This window comes from Solanum verrucosum, unplaced genomic scaffold (assembly GCF_900185275.1).
Source record: "Solanum verrucosum unplaced genomic scaffold, falcon-dt-bn FXZP01000134.1, whole genome shotgun sequence".
NCBI classification, from domain to species: domain Eukaryota; kingdom Viridiplantae; phylum Streptophyta; class Magnoliopsida; order Solanales; family Solanaceae; genus Solanum; species Solanum verrucosum.
In genome coordinates, this window is record NW_026020833.1 from 126,530 (window position 1) to 149,524 (window position 22,995).

Genomic DNA, 22,995 nt, shown 5'->3' on the forward strand with positions numbered 1-22,995 from the left:
TTTTCGCAAATTAGTGTCCATGCTTGGTTTCTCATTCCAAATACCTGGAAATCAAGGATTGTATATCAGTTATTCGCATAAAATAAGCATTTAAGGACACTAAATCATTATAAATAAAGTGCTAAATGAGTCCAATTCTAGGATTAGCCCGCCGAAAGTTACAGTCCAATTCTAGGATTAGCCCGCCGAAAGTTACAGTGCATTTTTAGGGGTTAGGGGCACAGAAAGGGTGAACACGAAGGACTTTCGGTGAGTCGCCGAGTGCACTCGGTGAACTCAGGCTTCTCGTCGATAGTTACAGAAAAAAACTCAAGATTTTGCATAAAATTAAAGGGGATAAGGGGTATTCAGTGAACCACCGGGTGGTTCGGCGAGCTCGACTCTGCTCGCCAAACGGCACAACGTGCCTACTTTCATCCCCGTCTTCTAAATTCAACCCCGCTGCCCCCGAAAACAAAATCAAACTATGCACCCACTCAATTAAACCTAGACCTAGTGTACCCATGCCCCCGAGATACTCAAACTTCTCCTGGTTTGGCCAAATTTGGCCTTTTGACATCTTTTGCCCTTAAGAATGACGTCAACCGCTCCATCATTGAACAAATTACGTCATGTGGCACAAATGCGGGTTACTTAGACTTTGCCCGACTAGACCCAACAACATTTAAGAAACACCCAATAATTTTAATTATTTTTAAGACACACTAAATTTGGGAAATCAACTATAGGCATTCTAGGCACGATATTTGAATTAACAAAGGCACACAAGCATACAATTATGATAAGAGATGTCCAACACACTTCACTAAGATAAAATAAATCGCAAATAAGTAAAAATCACTAATTATATATTCGAGGTTCAAAAAACCAACCTTTGAAGCCGAATACAGGAAGTTGTAAATCTAGGTGGCAAAAAATCAAACTCTGAACGCACAGATGACGACTATACGAGATAAAAATGCAAAAATACGGAAAATAGTGTACTGGTCTAATTTTGGGAAGTACAAAAGTGAGGGAAAGTTAAAGAGTTTGAAAGTTTAAACCTTTTGTCTTTAAAAACCATCCAGCTCTCTCCCATTCGGCGACATAAGTATTGCTCACCGACCTACTCAACGACATGCCGAGTGGGCACTAACCTCGCCTAGTTTATAGGACCTCTAGTTAATGTGGGGGTCCAAATGGCGGACTAAGTTGTAATCGCCGGCCAAGTTGGTGATTCGCCAATATTCAAAATGTCTTGAGTCTAACAATGGTCCAAGTTGGGCTCGCCGACCTCTTCGGCGAGTCACTGACTAGACATTTAGCTCTTCAACCTGTACTTTTCAAACACATTCCACACTTTGACCTGCACAATCAACACACCATTATTTCAAACATAAAAATAAAGAAAATAAAACTTAGGTTGCCTCCCAAGAGAGCCTTAGTTAACGTCGCGACATGACGCAAGTCCATTCTCAAATCTCATTCTTGGGGTTGGCCATAATATCACTAGGCAACCTCTCTTGTGGTCTCGCATTTAACTGAGACGAGATATGACCCATTTAGGTCGCCAACTGGTTAATTGAGATGGTATGGGAGGTAACCTTCTAGCTAAGGGGCGACACATCTTCTTTCATTTCTTACAAAATCTTGCTCGACTGTTGATACAAGAAAGCATATCCTCTGACCGACCACCCTCGGAATCCTTTTGCATTTAACACTCATGGGGAGGAACATATCTATCTTCTCCCGTCTCTCTTTCTCCAAGTTGGGATACTATCCCTCCACTCTCTATCAAGATCCTTCCAACCTTCATCCCTGTTCCAACCTTGGTTACCGCCATGCCTCGGGTAGTTTGAATGATAACCACCACCTAGGTTGGCTAGGAAATTAAACTTTTCATTGTACAAAGCCAAAAACTTGGCCTCATCAAGGTTAACACACCCGATACCCAGAGCATTGACACTCCTAGCACCCGCTCCCATGACATTTTTAGACAAAATGTCAAGTTGGGTCATGATCTTGGCCATATTATGATCCCTCTCTTTGTCCATCTCTATTTTATCCTTGGTCAATTTGAAAGTGAGGGGAGAGATCTGATCTTCGCGGGTGTACCATGCCCGGGTTATCGTGGTCATGCCATCCATGAGCTGAGCTTCTATCACATAAGGTTGCTACATTAAACCTCCCGAAGTAAGTTGGTCAACAACACCCTTGTTTACCGAGTTGAGGCTCCGGTAAAAATACTGCAGCAAAACATTGTCGGGTAAACCATGAGTTGGGCATTGTAGCATCAACTTCTTGAATCTCAGCCAAGTCTCATGAATTGGCTCACCCTTCAAACACTTATAGCTCTGAATGCTATCCTGAAGAGTCATCATCTTCGATGGAGGGAAAAATCGCACTTGAAATGTGGTGACCAGCTCTTCCCACGAAGTGATTGATTGTCGTGGCAATTCAGCCAGCCATTTACATGCTTCTCCCATTAAATAAAATGGGAACAACCTCAAACTGACCGACTCTTTGAATATGTTCTTGAAAGAGAACGGCCCGCAAACATCCACAAAGTTTCTAATATGCTCATGGGGATCCTCATGAGCCAAACCACCAAACACCCCCTTCAATTGCAAGAGCTGCAACATAGTACTTGTAATATAGAACACATCATTTCCTTTGGCCGGAGGCAAGCGATTGGCACCAATTCCGCCCATAAGATGAGGGTCATTAGCATTAGGCTCATCGACATCGTTGAGGTTACCGATGTCATCTTGGTGGCCCACTTGGCTAACATTGCTCCCGTTCACACTCATACTTTTTGTTTCCAAACACAAACAAGCAAATAAAAACTGAAAGTAAGTAAGTACAATTATAACTACAAAGAACAAAAATCAACTTAACTAAAGAATCTTAACCAACAGCACTTCCCGGTAGTGGCGCCATTTTGATTAACATTTCAAGGATACTTCATCCAATTCTAAGTGTGAACGATCTCTTGTCAGTATAATAACCCAACTAAATGACTTGGGGTCGAATCCTAGAGGGAGTGGTACATGTTTAAGATTCAAGAGTATAGTATGAATATGATCAAGTCAATCATAGGAATAGACATTTACGAATAAAAACATAATGTAAATCAGAGGTTGCCACGAATGTTAGATAAATGGGGGGTTTTGATTTTAGCTATCAGCTACAACAATAGCAAATGACACGAAATTAATAATAATGAGATGGGTTCTTGGGATGTGATTCAATTATAGGCTAATATAGACAAAGGGGTAATTGCAACTATTAGTAAATAGCTGTAAATTAGTGACTTAGCTAGACTTTAGTGGGGATAAACTTTCTCTCGAACAATTTACCCCGAATCAAGTTTGATCCTCTTGAACACCAACAAGCAAGCAAATAAGAACAACATACGCTTTAGTCCATTTACTCTCTAGATCTGAATATGTGGAAAAGGATTTAGGATTCACTCTCTCGAGCTGATTCTATGACAACCCAATACCCACAGACTATCAATTCACTAATCTTGGTTTTAAAACATTTCTCTCGATCAAGCCAAGAATACGAAGGAAGAACTGCATTTACAACTACAATCCTATAATTTTAACCACAATTACTGATTGTAATCACTTCTAAACAACATTTAAACTAACAATTCGCAATACCCATGAGCTAAATCAGTCGATAATATCACCCCAAGAATTGGGATTTTAGCTAGACATCATAAAAAGATAAGAATCGTTACCAAATTGTGTTTCCATCAACTAGGTAAGATTAAATTCGTCTTTACAAAGGTCCAAATTGAAGAATCTCAAAGACCCACTTCCAATTTCTCAAAAATGGAAAACGTCAATTCTTCAAAGCTAAGGTAAACTTAGTCTTAATACTTAGAGTTAAAAATTGAAAATTCTAAAATTATGATAAAAGGTTTTAAGATTACTGTTTGGAAATGTATTTATAGTCACCAAAAATATGCTGCGAAAGGCCATTCGGCGCAGTAAGTCAGGATCACCAATCAACTCGGCGATCCACCATTTGGTCAGTTCCATCGCCTTTTTGCTTTGGCCTTCAGTATCCTCAAGTTCTGTAACTTTGGGCGATGTAACTCTACTGCGCGGAATCACTCTCCGACTGCTCATTTCTCTCGCCAACTTGATTTTCTCCTTTCGGACTTGGCACACTGGAACTTTAGGCGGTCGAGAGGCCATTAGGCGACTCGCCAAAGGGACTTGGCAATCACCAGGCCTTCATTTCTTCCATCTTTCAGCTCGCTTCATTCCTTTTTGCAAATTAGTGTCCATGATTTGCTCCTTAATCGAAATAACTGGAAATAAAAGGTTTTACATCAGTTAATGGCACAAAACAAGAATTTGAGGACACAAAATCTATCTAAATAAAGCCCTAAATGAGTCCAAATCATGGACTCACCATGCATCATATCTTTGGACTATCAATGATTTTCAGAACTAGGAAACTTATCAGGATATAGTGTGAAAACAATATACAATTGTCCATATCATTTTATACTAAGTTTAGAAGATTGAAAAAATGGATGGAACTATTGTTTCATGACTCATAGGTGATTGTTACCTCATAGTCAGAAGTTTCAAATAGATAAAGTTCCGTTCAATGGCTTTGTTGAATTGGAGGTTGCACCTAAATTTCTATCATGTATTGAGATTCTTAAAAAATGAAATATATTAGAAATAAAATTGGAAAATATCCATTAGACAAATCTCGTAAAAGGAAATAGGGGGATGTTGATGATGTTGGTAATGTGTTGGAAAATATATTAAACAAAAGGAGTTGAATTACTGGAAACACAATATGAATATTGAAAAGAACATCTTTGACAATATATTCTGAACATTATTAATAATGATGGCAAACGAAAAGACAGTTGAAAGTCTTGTTTGGATTTATAAGAGATGGGGATCCAAAAAGCTTTGCATCATAAGAAAAAATTCTAATGAGAAACATTATCTATCACTTGCATGTTTTAAATTGAGTAACACACAAAAAGATATGCTCTTATAGGGTTTAAGAGATGTGAAAGTTCCATGTGGTTGTGATTCAAATAGCTCAAATTGTGTTGATCTTAAATAATACACTATGCATGGATTGAAGAGTCATGACTATCATATTTTAATGCGATAGTCCCTTCCTAAATCCTTGATGAATTTGCTTCTAGTTAATGTTTTTAAGTTACTAATTGAATTAAGAAATTCTTTTAGAGTCATTTGTTCAACAATTATGAAGATTGATGAATTATAAAAGCTTCAAGATCGAATTGCACTAGCTCTTTGTCTTTTGCAGAGAATATTTCCTCCATATTTTTTTGATATCATGGAGCATCAAATCATCCATTAACTGAAGAAGCAATGTTGGGTGGACTTTCACAATATCGCTCAATGCGGGCAATTGAAAGGTATTATTTTGTTATATTATTTTAATTCTAAATAATTTTATTGAACTTTTGGAATTTTATATTTTAGGCTCTTTTTTATTCATAAAAATTATGTATGGAATAGAAGTCATCCAAAAGGTTTGATTGCAGAGGAACAATGTATACAAGAGGGCATGACATTCTGCTCAAAATGCTTGGATTATGTGGACACAAAGTCTAATCGACCATAAAGAAATAATACTTTCTCTAATGAAACCAAGAATCTAAAGAAAGGGTTTATTCTTGATTAGATGACGCACCCTAAAGCACACAAATACGTTTTATTTAATTCTAACTTTATAAGTCCATATCGTGAATGAGTATTAAATCGTTGAACATGCACAATAATTAATTATTAAGTATTCATATTGACAAGTTCTTTTATTAAGTATATATGTGTTTTACTTCTGCAAAGAACATATAAAAGAAATCAAGAAGGGAAATCCTCGTCTATTAAGACATGTTGTAGATCGGATTAACAGTGAAAGATTTCAAACATGGTTTAGAAATCATGTAACTATGAACCAACTAAAATGTCTTCATATATATATATATATATATATATTACTATAACCATAATGAATACTTTTAAATATTAACCTTACCATTAAATAGTAGGTTGAGAAGATGCAATTGCCTGGTGACCAAATACCAGTAAATACTTGAAGTTATTCAACATTTAGTTGTCGGCCCATCAAAACAAGCAAAAAGGGTGACCGGATATATATGTAATGGAGTTAGATACTTTAAAAAAATCTTGTGATGCCACGAGAAAAACTCAAAAATAGTAGTATAATGGTAAAGTTATCACCCAAAGTTATGCAAGTGTAAGAGATTAAAATCCCATATTAGCAGAAGTTTCTTTTTATAAGATCCTCACAGACATAATTGACTTGTATTTACACCAAAAAGTTTAAGCCCTAGGAACCTCTTGAAAATTAACCTCCCGAAACAAACAGAATTGATGGAAAATCAATGTGAGTGTCCGATCGACATAAAAATCTCAAAGTGAAAACAACAACACTCCTAGAACAAATCCTGCATTATGTAGCTCTGGAGGTTGATTAAAGCCGCTTATAAGAACTTAAGAGATTCAACTCTCTAAAACTTTAAAAAACCTGAACCTTTCAATTCCACCACAAAATTAACCTCGCAAACTACTCGAATATGACTCGGGAAAACTAACACGAGAGGTAAAATGGTAATTTTTTTAAAAATGACCCTCAAGGTTATTACAAGGAACAATAAATGGGAAGTTTGTCGATGCCACATCAACATCAAAATTGTCCACAAAATGAAAAACAAGTCCAACATGATAATACCTTAAGAAATTATTCACATAATATAAAAAAATCTTCCGCACATTAATATCCATAATCTATTTTCTTCCTTGTGCACTACAAGGTAGTAGAAACTTATTTTTATAAATAATGAAATTTCCTCTATTTTTATCTTCTATTATTTACAGATTCTAGTGAGAGCGAAGAGAAATCTAAGCCACCTAGAGGCCAGTGCTATGATGCAGTCAGGATGGGGAAAAGGTAGTGGCATTTTACATGTTGAGTTGAATTATCTTGGCCAACCTAGTGAGCCGGAAGGATGTAGATTAAGTTCAAAACTCGATGTTCTAGCACAAAAATGGTATTTTAGCTCCATTAAGTCATAATAATTGGAGGTTAATGAGTACACATCCTAACCAAATTCTAGAGGCATCACAATAAACAACAAAAGCATCAGTCCCTTCCAGCAAAGTCAACACAGGAGCGGAAGTCAGTCCATCCTTCAATTCCTGTAAACTCTTCTCACATACTTCAGACCATATGAACTTAGTCTTCTTTTGAGTCAATGCAGTCAATGGAGAGGCAATCGACGAATACCCCTTAACAAACCTTTTGTAGTAACCATCCAAACCCAAGAAGCTTCTAATATCGGAAGGAGATAGATGTCTAGGCCAACTCTTAACCGCATTCGTCTTCTTAGGATCTACCTCAATACCCTTACTTGAAACAATGTGACAAAGGAAAGCTACAGACCTTAGCAAGAACTTACATTTGCTAAACTTTTCAAAGAGTTGTTGCTCCTTGAGAATTTGCAACACAATCCTTAGATGGTTGATGTGATCATCCTCACTTCTCGAATAAATCAATATATCATCAATGAACACAATCACAAACATGTCAAGATCATGTCTAAACACCCTATTCACCAAATCCATAAAAGTGACTGGAGCATTAGTCAAACCAAAAGGCATCACCAAAAACTCAAAATAACCATATCGTGTTCTAAAATATTTATTCGGAATATCATCTTCCTTCACCCTCAATTGGTGATTTTCACACCTCTATTTTCGCAAATAATGGTTTTGGAAAGGGGTTTTTCCTATTTAAGTGACAGTATTAATTAGGTATTATTTTAATTTTCAGAGTCGCCACTTGGAATGGAATTATAGTGTTCCAAGTCACCTTCTCTTTTTAATCCCTAATTAAAAGTAAATGACTCTTTGTTTGGCCTGCGAAAACAAAAGTTCGGGTAAGGAATTCTATTGATCGAAGGGAAGGTATTAGGCATCCCTCGAGTCTCGTGGTTTTAGCACGATCGCTTTTATTAACTTATACTTGACTTATATTATTATCATTATTTGGATAAATTGTGTTATAGGCCATGGTTTTCTCATATTTTTATTTGTTGAATTTTACTAATCATTAAATGAGATGCATAACTGCATTCTCAATTTTGACATACAATTACTTAGAAGCTTAGCTTCTTTCTTCTCTTAATCGTGTCACCTTAATAGTTTTAGTCTAAAATTTTTAATTTACATTAAATCAAAATTAATATGATTATGATCATGTGGTGAAGGTGCATCACTACATCCGAATTTAATTTTTTTGTTAAAGTGTCTCAAAAAGATGTGAAACCACATTCTTTATTGAAACCTTATTGTTATTTATTGGTCTTTCGTAAAAAAAATAACAAAAAATTTGTACTTAAATTTATACGTACTGGTCAAAGATGTAGTAATCAATTTAAAAGCTATAAGTTTTAGGCTTAGGTCAAAGATAATCTACGACTATCAGAACAGAACTACATTAGTTATTAAGTAGCATTTTTAATCAAAAGTTGAAGGCTCAAATTTAACTAAAACAAATATTATAGCATGTTCTCTCAATAATAAAGAAATCCATCTATTAAATTACGCGAATAACTTGATTCTAACACCATTAAATATAAACACCAATTAACACAAAATAAAATATGATTTAATATCTCTTCGAATTAAATATGCAACACCCCATTTGTTTCCCTCAATAAATTATTCATTCATTGGAGTCAAACTTTCAGTAAAAAATAACAATTAAAAGTTAACATATGTCTCAGAAAATAATGCATATGCCATTAACCATATAAAAACATTTATAACAGAATATTCTTGAATAACTTTTTTTTATCATAAACACAACGTTCTCTTTTTTTTTTATCATCGTCTAAATTAGTCCAAACCCCTAGAAAAAAGGTATTTACAACCCAAGATGCGTCATTCTGATTTTTATTAACAAATTATAATAATAATCACGAAAAGAAGTAAGAAATAATGATAATAACATAAAATAAAGGATAAAGTGAATTCAAAATTAGATAAAAATTAAGAAATCAACACATTATTTTAACCTGAGATTAAATATATAAATGACCAAATAATAACAATAACAATCACTACTTCATCTTGAATGATTAATGACTCAATAAACTAAACTTATATAAACATAAAATAAATCAACAAAATAATAAAGGAAACGAACCTTCAAAGGTATGCAAATTAGCAGGTATAAACGAAAATCTCAATCCAACTCCCTGCTCAATTGAATTATTATTTTTTACTCTTGCTTTGACTTATTTTCTCTCTGCCTTCTATCCTTCATCTTGTTCTACTGTACATTTCTTTTTATAATCTTTTTGGTGTATGTCTAGTGCTAATTAAAAGGAACGTGACGAAGTGGGGAATATAATTTAGTTGAAGATTTTAAGGCTATTTGATTGAGAGTTTTGAGGAGCATAAAAATAGAAAGGAATAGAAATAAAAATAATAAATTTTTAAAAAAAAATGGGTGGTAGGGGGAGTATAATCTAATTGAAGATTTAAAGGGTATTTGGTTGAGAAATTTCAGGAGTAGAAAAATAGAAAAGAAAAGAAATAAAATAAGAAAAAGAAAAAAAACAAAACGTGGGCGGTGGGGAAATTTACGTAAAACCAAAAAGGGAAAATAAATGGGAAGACGATTTATAAGAGGAATAAGTTAGGGAGTTTGAGGGTAATTAGGATTAAGGGTGAAGTAACTTGAATTTTTAGGACTCTTTTTTTGTTCTTTTTCATAACACATACTTTATTCTTTAGACTTAAAAGTTGAAATATTAATAAAAATAAATAATAACTAATAAATGCATTAAATGCACAAACTTCTTTTTATTAAAAATATAGTGTAAATAAAGCATATAATTTGTTATAATTTTCACGTCTTTATATTCATTTATTTGAAATATATATACCTACTAAAATAATAATATTTAAGTATTAAAAGGGTTTAAAAATCTTAAGTTCGATCAAAAATCACGTGTGTGCAGTTTGCCCCTCTTTGACTGAAAGCACGAAGAGTTTACGGACAAAGAAGTAGACAATGTGACAAGTATTGATCGAATGCTTATATGAAAGGAAAAAATATGTGACAGAATCCTAGTTATGGACATCCTACATATTCTGGGTTATAAGCGAATCAGGTCACGTGTAGTTCAACGAGATGATATGATATGTTGGAAGTCAGGTGAGATCCCATCTACGCTTCAATTTGCGGCCCCCTATTTCACATGAAAGTGAAAGACAAAAACTTAAAAGAAATACAAGTGCAAGATCCTATCAATCCCACGTCTCTTGAATCTTGACTTGGATCTTTATGTTTCTCGAGTTGTGAGATATTAAATTTCATCTCGAGTGAGTCTGAAGGTAAATGGCTTTCTCTAGGTACGCTCCTTCTACTCAGATTTGGATATCGCCCTTGTTCATAGGGAGAGCTTCTGCTACTTCAATTGGAAATGAGCTTGAATGTTTAATTTTTTTCCGAATAAGATCCTGAGCTTGAAATGTTGATTGACGTTATTCTACAAGAAAATTATTTGAATGACTCGAGCTTTGATGTGATGTACTCTTCAGTTGGCTTATGCATGTTTGAACCAACTCCATTCCTCATGATGATCCAGTTACATTGAATTATGTTAGTCTAGTCCCATTATTCAGGAAGGTCATGCTAATGTCCCATTATCCAGGAGGGTCGTGCTAGTCTCATTATTCAAGAGGGTCCTGCTAGTGTCCCATTATCTAAGAGGGCCCTGCTATACTACGTCCCATTATTCATGAGAGTCCTATTAGTCCCATTATTCAGGATGGTCCTGCTAGTGTCCCATTATTTAGGAGGGTCCTGCTAGTGTCCCATTATCTAGGAGGGCCCTGCTATACTACGTCCCATTATTCAGGAGGGTCCCGCTAGTCCCATTATCCAGGAGGGCCCTCCTATACTACATCCCATTTTTTAGGAGGATCCTGCTAGTCCCATTATTTAGGAGGGTCCTGCTAGTGTCCCACTATTCAGGAAGGTCCTACTAGTGTCCCACTCTTCAGGAGGGTCCTGTTAGTGTCTCATTATCCAGGAGGGCCCTACTATACTACGTCCTATTTTTCAGGAGGGTCCTTCTAGTCCCATTATTAAGGAGGGTCTTGCTAATGTCCCATTATCCAAGAGTCCCCTACTATACCACGTCCCATTATTCAGGAGTGTCCTACTAGTCCCATTATTTAGGAGGGTCCTGCTAGTCCCATTACTCAGGAGGGTACTGCTAGTGTCCCATTTTCCAAGAGGGCCTTGCTATACTAAGTCCCAGGACCTGCTAGTCTCATTATTCAGGAGGGTCCTGTTGGTGTCCCATTTTTCAGAAGGGTCCTGCTAGTGTCCCATTATCTAGGAGGGCCCGACTATACTACGTCCCATTTTTTAGGATGGTCCTACTAGCCCCATTATTCAGAAGGGTCCTGCCAGTGTCCCATTATCTAGGAGGGCCCTGTTATACTACGTCCCATTATTCAGGAGGGTCCTGCTAGTACCATTATTCAGGAGGGTCCTGCTAGTGTCCCATTATCCAGGAGGGTCCTACTATACTATGTTCAATAGACTAATAATACAAACTAAACATTTGCCCCAGTATGAACTATATAAATTTTGTGAGTGTTATCCAAATTATTTGCGGAACATTTAAGAACAGGATATTCAAGTTATTACATTACAATGTTATTATTTTTCTCTTTGTAGACTAAACTGAACATCTAGGCTCTCTTTCCTTTAATCTTGAAATAACTTGGACCCCTGCTTCAACAAAGAAAATTAGTGAGTTAAGAAATGTGGTGGTTGGTTTGTGGTTCTGGTTTTTGACGAGGATTGCTTCAATACTTATCATGTTTTCACTTATTTCCAAACGGTTAATGCTCGTTATTGATTGGCTGTATTTTTTACCCCAAATTTTCTTACTTTGAGCGACTTAAATGCAATGTTTGCCTTTATTTCATGATACTCATTGTGTAGCCTTCATTAAAGCATGGCTTTCTTCTGAATTCATAACTTGCCGATATATGATAACTCATTGGCATGATGTTTCACCTTGTACAATCTAGAGAGTGGTAGCGAGTCTTGAAATCCTTTATCACTTTCTTGACACTGACTCGACTCAAGGACATATGAAACAAAGTGATGAAAAGTGGAAGAAAAATAAATATACACTACACAAGAATAGAAGAAAATGATTCGATGAGAAAATATTTCTTTTAAAGAGAGGTAGAAAACAAAACTTATATGAATGTGTAATGAGTCCACAAATTAGACTCATTTAGGGCTTTATTTTGATAGAAATAGTGTCCCCAAATGCTTATTTTGTCTCAATATTTGATAAAAATCTTAAGTTTCGGGTATTTGAAGTTTTAGTGGAAGCATGGACACTTAGGCACAAAAAGGAACAAAGAGGCTCAAAAGAACGAAGAAGTTGAAGCCTGAGCATCGCCAAACACACTTGGCAATTCACCAAAAGGACGCACTCCACCCTTTGTTCCAGTACGCGAAGCCTTGAAGGAGCAGGATCAAAAAGACGATGAAAGGAGGAGTCGGCGTTTCACCGAATAATTCCACGAAGCAGTACGACGATGTTGAAAGCAAGCACGAAATGACGATGATATAGAAGAAGGGCGAGTCATTCGGTGACTTCGACTAAACTCGCCGAAAGATCCGCCAACACTATTTTCTAAAGTCTATAAATACTAAACTTGTTATTATTTTTTAGAGAGTCGAACATTTATTTTAATTTTCAGAATAGAATAGTACTTTTTAGATATTTTCTCTCAAGTTTGGAGAGGGTTTTTGGAAGACTTGAAGAAAGAAGGATTTCATCTTCCCTAAGTTGGAAGTGGATCTTCTCCATTCTTCTTCCTTTGCTTAAATCAAGGTTTAATTCCTTATACCCATTTGATTTTAGTATTATTTTAGGTGCATTATGTTATTTCTTGATGTGTGGCTAAAAACCTCCATTCTTGGGGTGTGATTTAGCAAATATGTGTTGATATTGTTGTTAGGTCTTGCTTGGTGATAGGTTAGATGTATTTTAATGGTTTTTCACCTAGTGGTTGTGGTTTAATTTAATGGATTTGTAGTTGCAAATACAAAACCACCCATGTGTTTTCGGCTTGCCCGAGAGGGAGGTCGTGAAACCAAGACCACTAGACTGATGGCCTAAAGAGTGGGTCGACATGAGGTTCAGCCCGAGAGGGTGAGCCCTACTCCCATATCCTAACACTCAACTCGAGAGAGTGAATGGGTAAGGCGTAGGCTGGCCTTCATGCGGCAAATGGGTGTCCGAGAGGAACACATTTGAAACAGGGTAAGTTGCCCGAGAGGGAACTTATTTCCATTTAAAGCTTAGCCCAGTCACTATTATCTTGCAAATTTCCTATCAAAAGCATGTACCCAACGATTTATCTCAACTTGTATTGCAGTCACACCCCAAGAACTTTTCCCCACACTTGAGTTTCTTGTTATTATTTATTGCTTTTACTACTTGTGACAAACCCCCAATTGATATTTGACACTTTTGTGTCACCCCCTTTAATTCACTATGTTTTTACTCATTAATGTCTTTAGCTACGACTAGTTAGAACTAAATTTTATTTTTCTATTAATTCTCAAAACCACTCCCTGGAGATATGACCCCAACCTTTAGTTGGGTTACTATATTAGCGACGATCGTAGACACACGTACCGTAGGTTAGTGTCGTTGGTCACGATAAGCATCAGTGTGGTAGCCGACTCTACTAATCATGACATGCACTTTGAATTGAATATCCCAATTTGTCCATCCAATCTATTAAGCAACCATTATTGATCATCTAATTTTGATGTGGAGTCCCAACATTTAACAAAGTCATAATCAAGTTCAAACTTTTATCCACCTTATGATGCCCACGAGGGTTTTCGCCGCCAAGAGTCTTTCATTTTAATTCCTTCAACTCGAATTCGCCTTATGATGCCCATTAGGGTTTTCACCAACAAAACTCTCTCATTTTTATTTCTCTCAGCTCACCTTCATCTTATGGTGTCCGTTAGGATTTTCACTAATAAGACTTTCTCATTTTTATTTCTCTCAGCTCAACTTCTTCTTATGGTGTCCGTTAGTATTTTCATCAATCAGACTCTCATTTTTATTTCTCTCAACTCACATTCTCCTTATGATGTTCGTTAGGATTTTCACCAATAAGACTCTCATTTTTATTTCTCTCCGCTCAACTTCTTCTTATGGTGTCCGTTAGTATTTTCATCAATCAGACTCTCATTTTTATTTCTCTCAACTCACATTCGCCTTATGATGTCCGTTAGGATTTTCACCAGTAAGACTCTCATTTTTATTCTCTCAGCTCACCTTCGCCTTATGGTGTCCATTAGGAATTTCACCAATAAGACTCTCTCATTTTTATTTCTCTCAACTTACACTCGCCTAATGATATGCCCACCTAGGGTCTTCACCAATAAGACTCTCTCTTTTTTGTTTCTATCGTGAAAAAGAGTATCGTTCATGGTGTCATCGTTTGTATCCTTAACATACTTACACTTGACATTTCAAAGGTTGATCCGAAGGTCTTTCTTTGATTGAAACATGACTTTTCGACAAGGTTAGAAAGAAATGACAGCATGAAATCTCAAATACGACTTTAAAATATGGGGTTGACTTTTAGCTTTGGGATAAAAAATAAAAAATAAACAACTTTTCCCCAGTGTTGTACAATATGGAATTATGGATTTTTTATTTGGTTGGACCGAACCCCAACACTAGGGCTGCCTACGTATCTTGCCAAAACAAGAATCACGTCAAACATAGTTCAAGTTGATTGATTCTTTAAAACAAAAAGTGGGAAGAGCCAAGGAAGCAAATTAAACATCAACAAAGGTAGAAACATTTAACTTAATTCTTAGACACATGACCAAGATTTCCATTACATCAACCTTTAAAATGTCAAGTCTGAACATGAGGATTTTTAATATCGAAAATCAAATCTTATATAATATCTTTTCACTGCATCAGTATTGACGGTCATTTCTGTCATTTTACCTTCTATATCTGCTAAGTAAAGAACATCATTGGATAATACCTTCTTTATAATGAATGGTCATTTCCAAATTGGAGAAAATTTTCCTTTGACTTCGGCATGGTATGGATGAAGGCGTCTCAATACTGATTGACCCTCTTCAAAACATCTGGGACACACTTTTTTGTTGTATGCTCGTGCCATTCTTTTCTGGTACAATTGTCCATGACATACTAATGTCAATCGTTTCTCATCAATCAAGCTTAGTTGCTCCAACCGTGTTATGATCAAGTCATCATCATCGATTTCAGCCTCTACGACAATCCAAAGGGATGGAATCTCAACCTGTGTAGGTATAAGTATCTCAGTTCCATATACCAATGAATAGGGGGTGCCACCTACTGACGTATGTACTGTAGTGCCATAACCCAACAAAGCAAAAGGCAACTTTTCATGCCATTGTCGAGAACCTTGCACCATTTTACGAAGTATCTTTTTATATTTTTGTTAGCAGCTTCTACAGCCCCACTTGCTTTTGGACGATATGGATTTGAATTTCGATGTTCAACCTTAAATTGATTGCATACCTCTTGCATTAAGCGACTGTTGAGATTTGCAGCATTATCGGTAATAATTACCTTTAGAATACCGAATCAACAGATGATGTTGAAATGAATGAAATCCACCACGACCATTATTGTCACTAACTTGAAAGTTACTGCTTCCACCCACTTTGTAAAATAATCAATGGCCACCAGGATGAACCTATGACCATTCGATGTTTTTGGTTCTATTGGTCCAATTGCATCCATTCCTCATGCCACAAAAGGCCATGGTATAGACGTTGCATGCAACTCAGAGGGAAGAGAATGTATTAAATCACTGTGTATTGGACATTCGTGACACCTACGAACAAATTGTATGGAGTCTCGCTCCATGGTGAGCCAATAATAACCTACTCGAAGTATTTTCTTGCCTAGAACATACCCATTCATGTGTGGTCCACAAATTCCATAGTGTATTTCAATCATAATTGTTGAAGCCTCTGTAGTATTTACTCACCTTAGAAGACCCAAATCTGGTGTTGTCTTGTACAGTATGCCTCCGTTTAAACAAAACACGCTAGCTAGTCGTCGAATAGTTCTTTTTTGTTTACTAGTTGCATCCGACAGACATTCTCCAGACTAAATATATGTTTTAATATCATGGAACCAAGGTTCACCATCAAATTCCTCCTCAACCATGTTGCAATAAGCATGTTGATAGAGAATTTGTATGTATAAAGAATCGATATGAGCGTCATCATGATGTTGGAGCATCGAAGATAAAGTGGCCAATGCATCTGCAATCTCATTATGAACTCTAGGAATGTGTCTAAACTTTATTAAAACAAATTGTTGACAAAGATCTTGTAAATAATATTGATATGGTATGAGATTTGGGTCACAAGTTTCCCATTCTACTTGAATTTGATGAACTAGTTTGTGTTTCCTAACACTAACAATTCTTGGATGCCCATGTCAGTATCTAACTTCAAACCAAAAATGAAAGCTTCATACTCTAACATATTATTAGTACAATAGAATCTAAGTTGGGTTGTTATAGGGTAATATTCCCCTGATTCAGACATAAAAACAGTTGCTATTCCAACTTCTTTCTTGTTAGATGCACCGTCAAAGAACAATTTTCATCCTTGGTTGTTATCGAGAATAACTTTATCGATACATGATATCTCTTCATCTGGAAAATAGTTCTTAAGTAGTTGATATTCTTCATCAATAGGGTTCTCTGCCAAATGATTTGCCAATGCTTGAGCTTTCATTGCGGTCTGCGTCACATAGATAATGTCAAACTCTGTGAGTAATATTTGCCATTTCGCAAGCCTGCATGTGAGTATGGGCTTTTGAAAAATGTATTTTTAACGGATCCATACGAGAAATGAGATAAGTAGTATAAGATGAAAGATAATGCTTCAACTTCTGTGCTACCCAAGTTAGGGCACAACACGTTCTTTCAATAAGGGTGTACTTCGATTCATAAACGGTAAATTTCTTGCTGAGGTAATAAATCGCCTGCTCTTTCTTCCCAGGGCCATCATGTTGACCCAATACACAACTAAAAGAATTATCAAGGACTGACATATGTAATATCAATGGTATGTCTGGCTCAGGAGGAACCAACACAGGGGAATTTGATAAGTAACTCGTAATTCATTTGAAAGCTTCTTGACATTCTTCGGTCCATTCGACCGTAGCATTCTTTTTTAACAACTTAAAAATGGGTTCGCAAGTTGTTGTGAGTTGAGCAATGAATCTACTGATGTAGTTTAACCTTCCTAGAAGGCTCATAACCTCAGTTTTGTTCTTCGAAGGTGGCGATTCCATAATGGCTTTTATTTTTTAAAGATCTAACTCGATACCTCGTCGACTGACTATAAACCCCAAAATCATTCCTATTGGTACTCCAAATACACATTTTGCAGGATTAAGCTTGAGATTATACCTGTGGAGCCTTTCAAAAAATCTTCTTATGTCTTGCACATGATTTGACTGTTTTTTTGATTTAATGATCACATCATCCACATAAACTTCGATCTCTTTATGCATCACATCATGAAACATGGTTTTCATTGCCCTCATATAAGTTTCCCCCGCATTTTCAACCCAAATGTCATGACTCGATAACAATATGTACCGAATGGTGTGATAAAAGATGTTTTTTTTGCATCTTCATCATCCATAATAATTTGATGGCAACCCGCATAGTAATCCACAAAAGATGCAATCTCATGTTTAGCACAATTATCAAACAAAATATGGATGTTGGGCAAAGGAAACTCATCTTTTGGACTTGCTTTGTTTAAATTATGATAATCAACACACATTTGAACTTTGCCGTCTTTCTTGGGAATAGGTACGATGTTGGGTAAACAAAAAGGATATTGAGCGACTCGAATGACTTTGGCTTAAAGTTGCTATGTGATCTCCTTCTTAATTATTACATTCATGTCAGTTTTATGCTTTCTCAACTTTTTCTTGACCGGTGGAAACTTAGGGTAAGTCGGCAATTTGTGAACCACCGTGTCAGTGCTTAAACCAGGAATATCATCATAAGACGATGCAAAAACATCTTCGTAATCAAACAGAGCCTGGATTATATCTTCTTTTTGTTGTCGAGCATGTACACTTATCTTAGTCTCCATAATATTTCCATGATCTCCTAAATTTATTGTCTCATTTTCACTCATGTTTGGGTTTGATTTATTCTCAAAATGTTTGAAATCCTTTCTTATTTTTTCAAATACTTCGTCCTCATCATATTTGACATCTCGGCTTATTATTTTAGGATTAGGTTGAATATTAGATTGGATTTTAAGATCTGATGAAAATTTTTGCATGCATGTTATATCACTAGAATTATCATAGAAAGAACTGTATAGAAGAAAACAAATAAATATATTAGACTGATATAAAAATACAATTACATCCTATTGAAAAGAAAGATAGAGAGTTTTGAAATAAAACAACAAGACAAAATCCGAATTACAACCCTTGAATAAATCGAATAACATAAAGGAAAACAAGACAGACTATCAAGACTCATTCTTAATGGGGAGAGGAGTGGCCTCCCAATTGTTTAGTTGTACATCAAGACCAATGAATTTCACCTCTCTATTACTAGATCCTTCTTCGATTTCAACCATATCGGCCTCGATATATAAATTCTGAAATTAGTCGATCAATTCTTTGCTAGCCTCCAAACACTGGCTTTTTGTAGAGTTTACAAAGGACAAATTTTTGTAGAGTTGACAAAGGACAAATATTTACCCCAGATCCTCCATCAATAAGGACTCTAGTTACATAGGAAAGCTCACACTTTACAGTGATATGGAGACCTTGGTTATGTCTCGTGCTTTGCACCGATAGCTTATCATCTGAAAAGGTGATTCAGTTTACCTCAAAGGTCTTTCCAGCAATCTTCTCTAACTTACTTACTGTAACCTCATTAGCAACATGTGCTTCGTTCAAAATCTTCATTACAACTTTACGATGTTCATCTTAATGTATCAACAAAGACAACAAAGAGATTTAGGCTGGAGATTTCCTTAGCTGTTCCACAATAGAATAGTCTGACAATTTCATTTTTCTTAAGAACTCCTCTACTTCTTCTTCAGTGACTGGATTTTAACTGGCATTTGGTCATTTTTAGTTTTCCTTAATTCGGCTGGGGCATAACATCTTCCTGAATGATTCATTCCTCCTACTTTATCTCCTTCGTCATTGACTTCTTTCCCTTCGTACGTTACGATGGTGGGCTCATAATTCCAAGGGACAACCTTAGGGTTAGTCATTGGAAGTTGGTATACTGGCCTAATGATCACTGGTGGAATATTCCTTGCACGATCAAGATAGGCTTGTTTGGCTCTCTTGTAACAACCAATCTTGCCTCTCTTTGGCTTGCCCAAACATCTTCAAGTTATCCTTTCATAGTTAGGATGGGTTTGTTTGACAGGCTCAACTTTTCCGACGTCCTTTCCACCCCTAAAGGCATCGTTTTGGTCAAGTCAAAAACATTCGCCAAATTTTCTATGCTAGTTTCAACCCTAAGGATTGGCTTATATGGGACTGCAAATTCTTCGCAACCATTCATCATCTCTAACATGTTTGTTTCAGTATGCCTTGATAATGGATTTTTATTGATGTTTGGTCCATTCGGGCTTTCACCTATAATTCGATGAGTATCGATCAAATCTTGAATTGCCCTTTTCAAGTACTAACATCTCTCTATATTGTACCTGGGGAATAAGAATAATACGCACAGCGTTGAGAATAATCTAGATTTCTCGAGGGAGGATTCAACATTCTTCTTTAAATAGGACTTAAAACATTCAACGTCCTTAATTTTTGGAACAAGCTAGCATATGATTCTCCAATAGGAGTGAACTCATCCTTAACTCCATTTCCCTTCTTGTATACTGGTCTATGACGAAAAGGAATTCTAGTGGTATTTTGGTGAAATGGTGGGGGTGGTGGATGATTTTGAGGAGCTGGTGCACGCCATTGTGGATAAGAAGGGGGAGCAATTGTTTGTGTGCTAAAAATGGGATATTGAGAGTAAGGGATGGGATATTGTGGATTTAGGGAAGGAAAATAGTGTTGAGGGTGATTATCTTGGACATAGGTCTGAGGCGCTGGTACAACGGTAGCTACAACTTCCCTTCTTTTCTTTCCTCCAAGATTTCCATAACCATTTTGAAGCACTTGTGTTGTGGCTTTTAAGATAGCTTGGCTTACAAACTTTCCAGACTTGATACCATTTTCTACCATTTCCCCAACCTTAATAACTTTGGTGAATGTTATTTCGACGGCAGAGAGCAAGTAATGAAAGTAGTCAGGTTCTTGCGCTTGGAGAAAGACGTCGATAATCTCTGACTCCTTCATTGATGGCTTAACCCTAGCAGCCTACTCCCTCTACCTAACAGCATATTCACGAAAAATGTCAGTAGTCTTTTTCCTCATGTTGGCAAGGGAGAAACAGTCTGGCATGAAGTCAATATTATATTAGAATTGTTGCACAAAACATCGAGCCAAATCATCCCATGTATGCCAGTTCGCAATATCCTGATCTATGAACCATTCAGATGCAATTCCCACCAGGCTTTCCCTAAAATAAGCCATGTATAATTCTTCTTTGCCCTCAGCACCCCTCAGTTGATTGCAATATTTCTTCAAATGACCTATAAGGTCTCCATAACCATCATATTTCTCAAACTTTAGGGTTTTAAAGCCATCAGGCAAATGGACGTACTAAATGAGATGCCTTTCTGGCCTCCTTGACTCTGCATATCTCTTATACTTTTTTCCAAACTCTTCATTTTTCTATTCATTTCTTCATGTTCCTCGTTCTTAACAATTTTATTAACTTGGATAGAGGAACTATATTGATGAGTGTGGGGATAAGATCTTGCAATTTTAAGAGACTCTTCAGAGTTGCAGCCATGATCACAAAGAACTTTGGATGGATGATCATATTTTGATTTGGGCACCATTTTTTGTTGTGGGACATTATTACTCGGCGCAGTTGGCATGAAGAATGGATTAGTCATCATAGGTGTACTCAAAGGGTGCACCCTAGAAGTTCCAGCTGCATTGGATGTGTTAGCATGGGGGGCGAATCCAGGTGGATAAACGAATCACCTATCGACACTTGGATAAGGGGTGGAATATTTGTATTTAGATGGTCATGGATTGAAGACAGTGGAGCTTGTCCATTCATCCAAGCTTCGTACATCTCTGTCATTTGTTGTCTTAATATCCTTAACTTTTCTATTAGCATGGTTTCTTGTGAGACCATCTGATTTTGGACCTCATCATTCTCCGACTCATTTCCGTCTTTGTGAGTCATTTTTTTCCTTTTGACCTTGTATTGTAGGTATGGGATGTTAGCTTAACTACAAACCAACCACCTTTAAGCTAATATGTCTCTCTTTCTTTCTGAATGGAGTGGCGAATGAATTAGTGTTAAGAAATTATGCTCATTGCACCCACACATATACATCTAATATGGAAAACCTTATGATTCATCCCAGATTATATAGGCATTTTTCTCCTTTTTAGTTATTTTTGTTGAAAAGATTTTGATCGAACCCATTGGGTTGCCTACATATCATGTTGGTGGATAAATCAGATCGTTACGTTAGTTCGAAAATATACATTATTTTATTATTATTATTATTATTAGATTTAGATATCTACATTACTACTTATATATTTATTTATTTATATTAATGGGAAAAAATGAAACAAGAAATAAGCATAACTCAAGATATCATTTCAATGTTTGAAACATAGGTAGGAAAATGATGGAAATATCACCAAACGAATGTCGGTAACTTAAACAGACACAACTTAAATAAAAGGTAGAAACATAGAAGAAATAAAGAAGGACTTAAACTAAAATGAAATGACACTAATGAAACAAAAGTTTGTTTCAGCCCTCCTATCCCAAAGACCTAATTGTCATGCTTGCATCCCAATCTGCTCACTCACGGAGATTATGATCTTGAATGACCTCCTACACTCTGATATATATCTTGTAATTAATTGTTTAGGTACTTAGCAAATTTAGGTGCTTATGCCAGAAATTGTTCATGGTTCATCTCTTGGTAATCTAGACCTATTTGGGCAGTGCGACAGCCAAACGATGGACCTTTGATCGAAGTGAATTGCAAGTCTGATTCCATCTTCGTATTTATTGATCACGGAGGTCACCATTTCTCTGGCATGTCTTTCTTGAGTCGAGATTGGCTCTAGTTCCTCTTTGACGAATCCATTGAGCTCTCTAGTGATCAAAAGATGTTTGACTTTTCTGATCACATGCCCTTAGTTGTTGTTGTCGGGACACCGCATATTCCGCAATTTGTGCTCCCCTAATTGTTGTCAGATTAACTTGTCCTTGGAGAAGGACTTCTCTCTAAGTCGCCTTGGCTCTTTCCTCTTCGAATTCTGCTTCTTGTTAAGTTAGAGCAGCTCTAGCGAGCTATAATTTTGCTCTTAGCGCTTGATTCTCAGCTAGGTAATCGTGCATAGCCAACTCGGCTTTTATTTTTATCTCATCCTCATGGTCAATCGATTCTTTTACAAATCTCTCCAGCCTAACCTATAACGTAGGTTTTTTTCAAGCTAAATTGAGTATCCCGGGTGAGTTTCTCCTATGTGTCGCTCCTTAACCATTGTTTTAATTTCCATGACTATACAACCATCCAGAATCATTTGGGCTAATCCTTTCGGAAGAGAGACATCTGGTCCAACTTCGGCCACAAAATCTTTCATATCCTCCGTAATAGGTAGAATTTGACGCCTACCCAACTGACATAGATCCCGCAGTGGTACGTATGGTTGTA

At 36.4% G+C, this 22,995-nt stretch overlaps 1 pseudogene; it reads right to left on the reverse strand.

Moving 5' to 3' along the window:
* Positions 1-15,041: 15,041 nt before the first annotated feature.
* Positions 15,042-19,742, reverse strand: LOC125813518 (uncharacterized; annotated as a pseudogene).
* Positions 19,743-22,995: the final 3,253 nt, after the last annotated feature.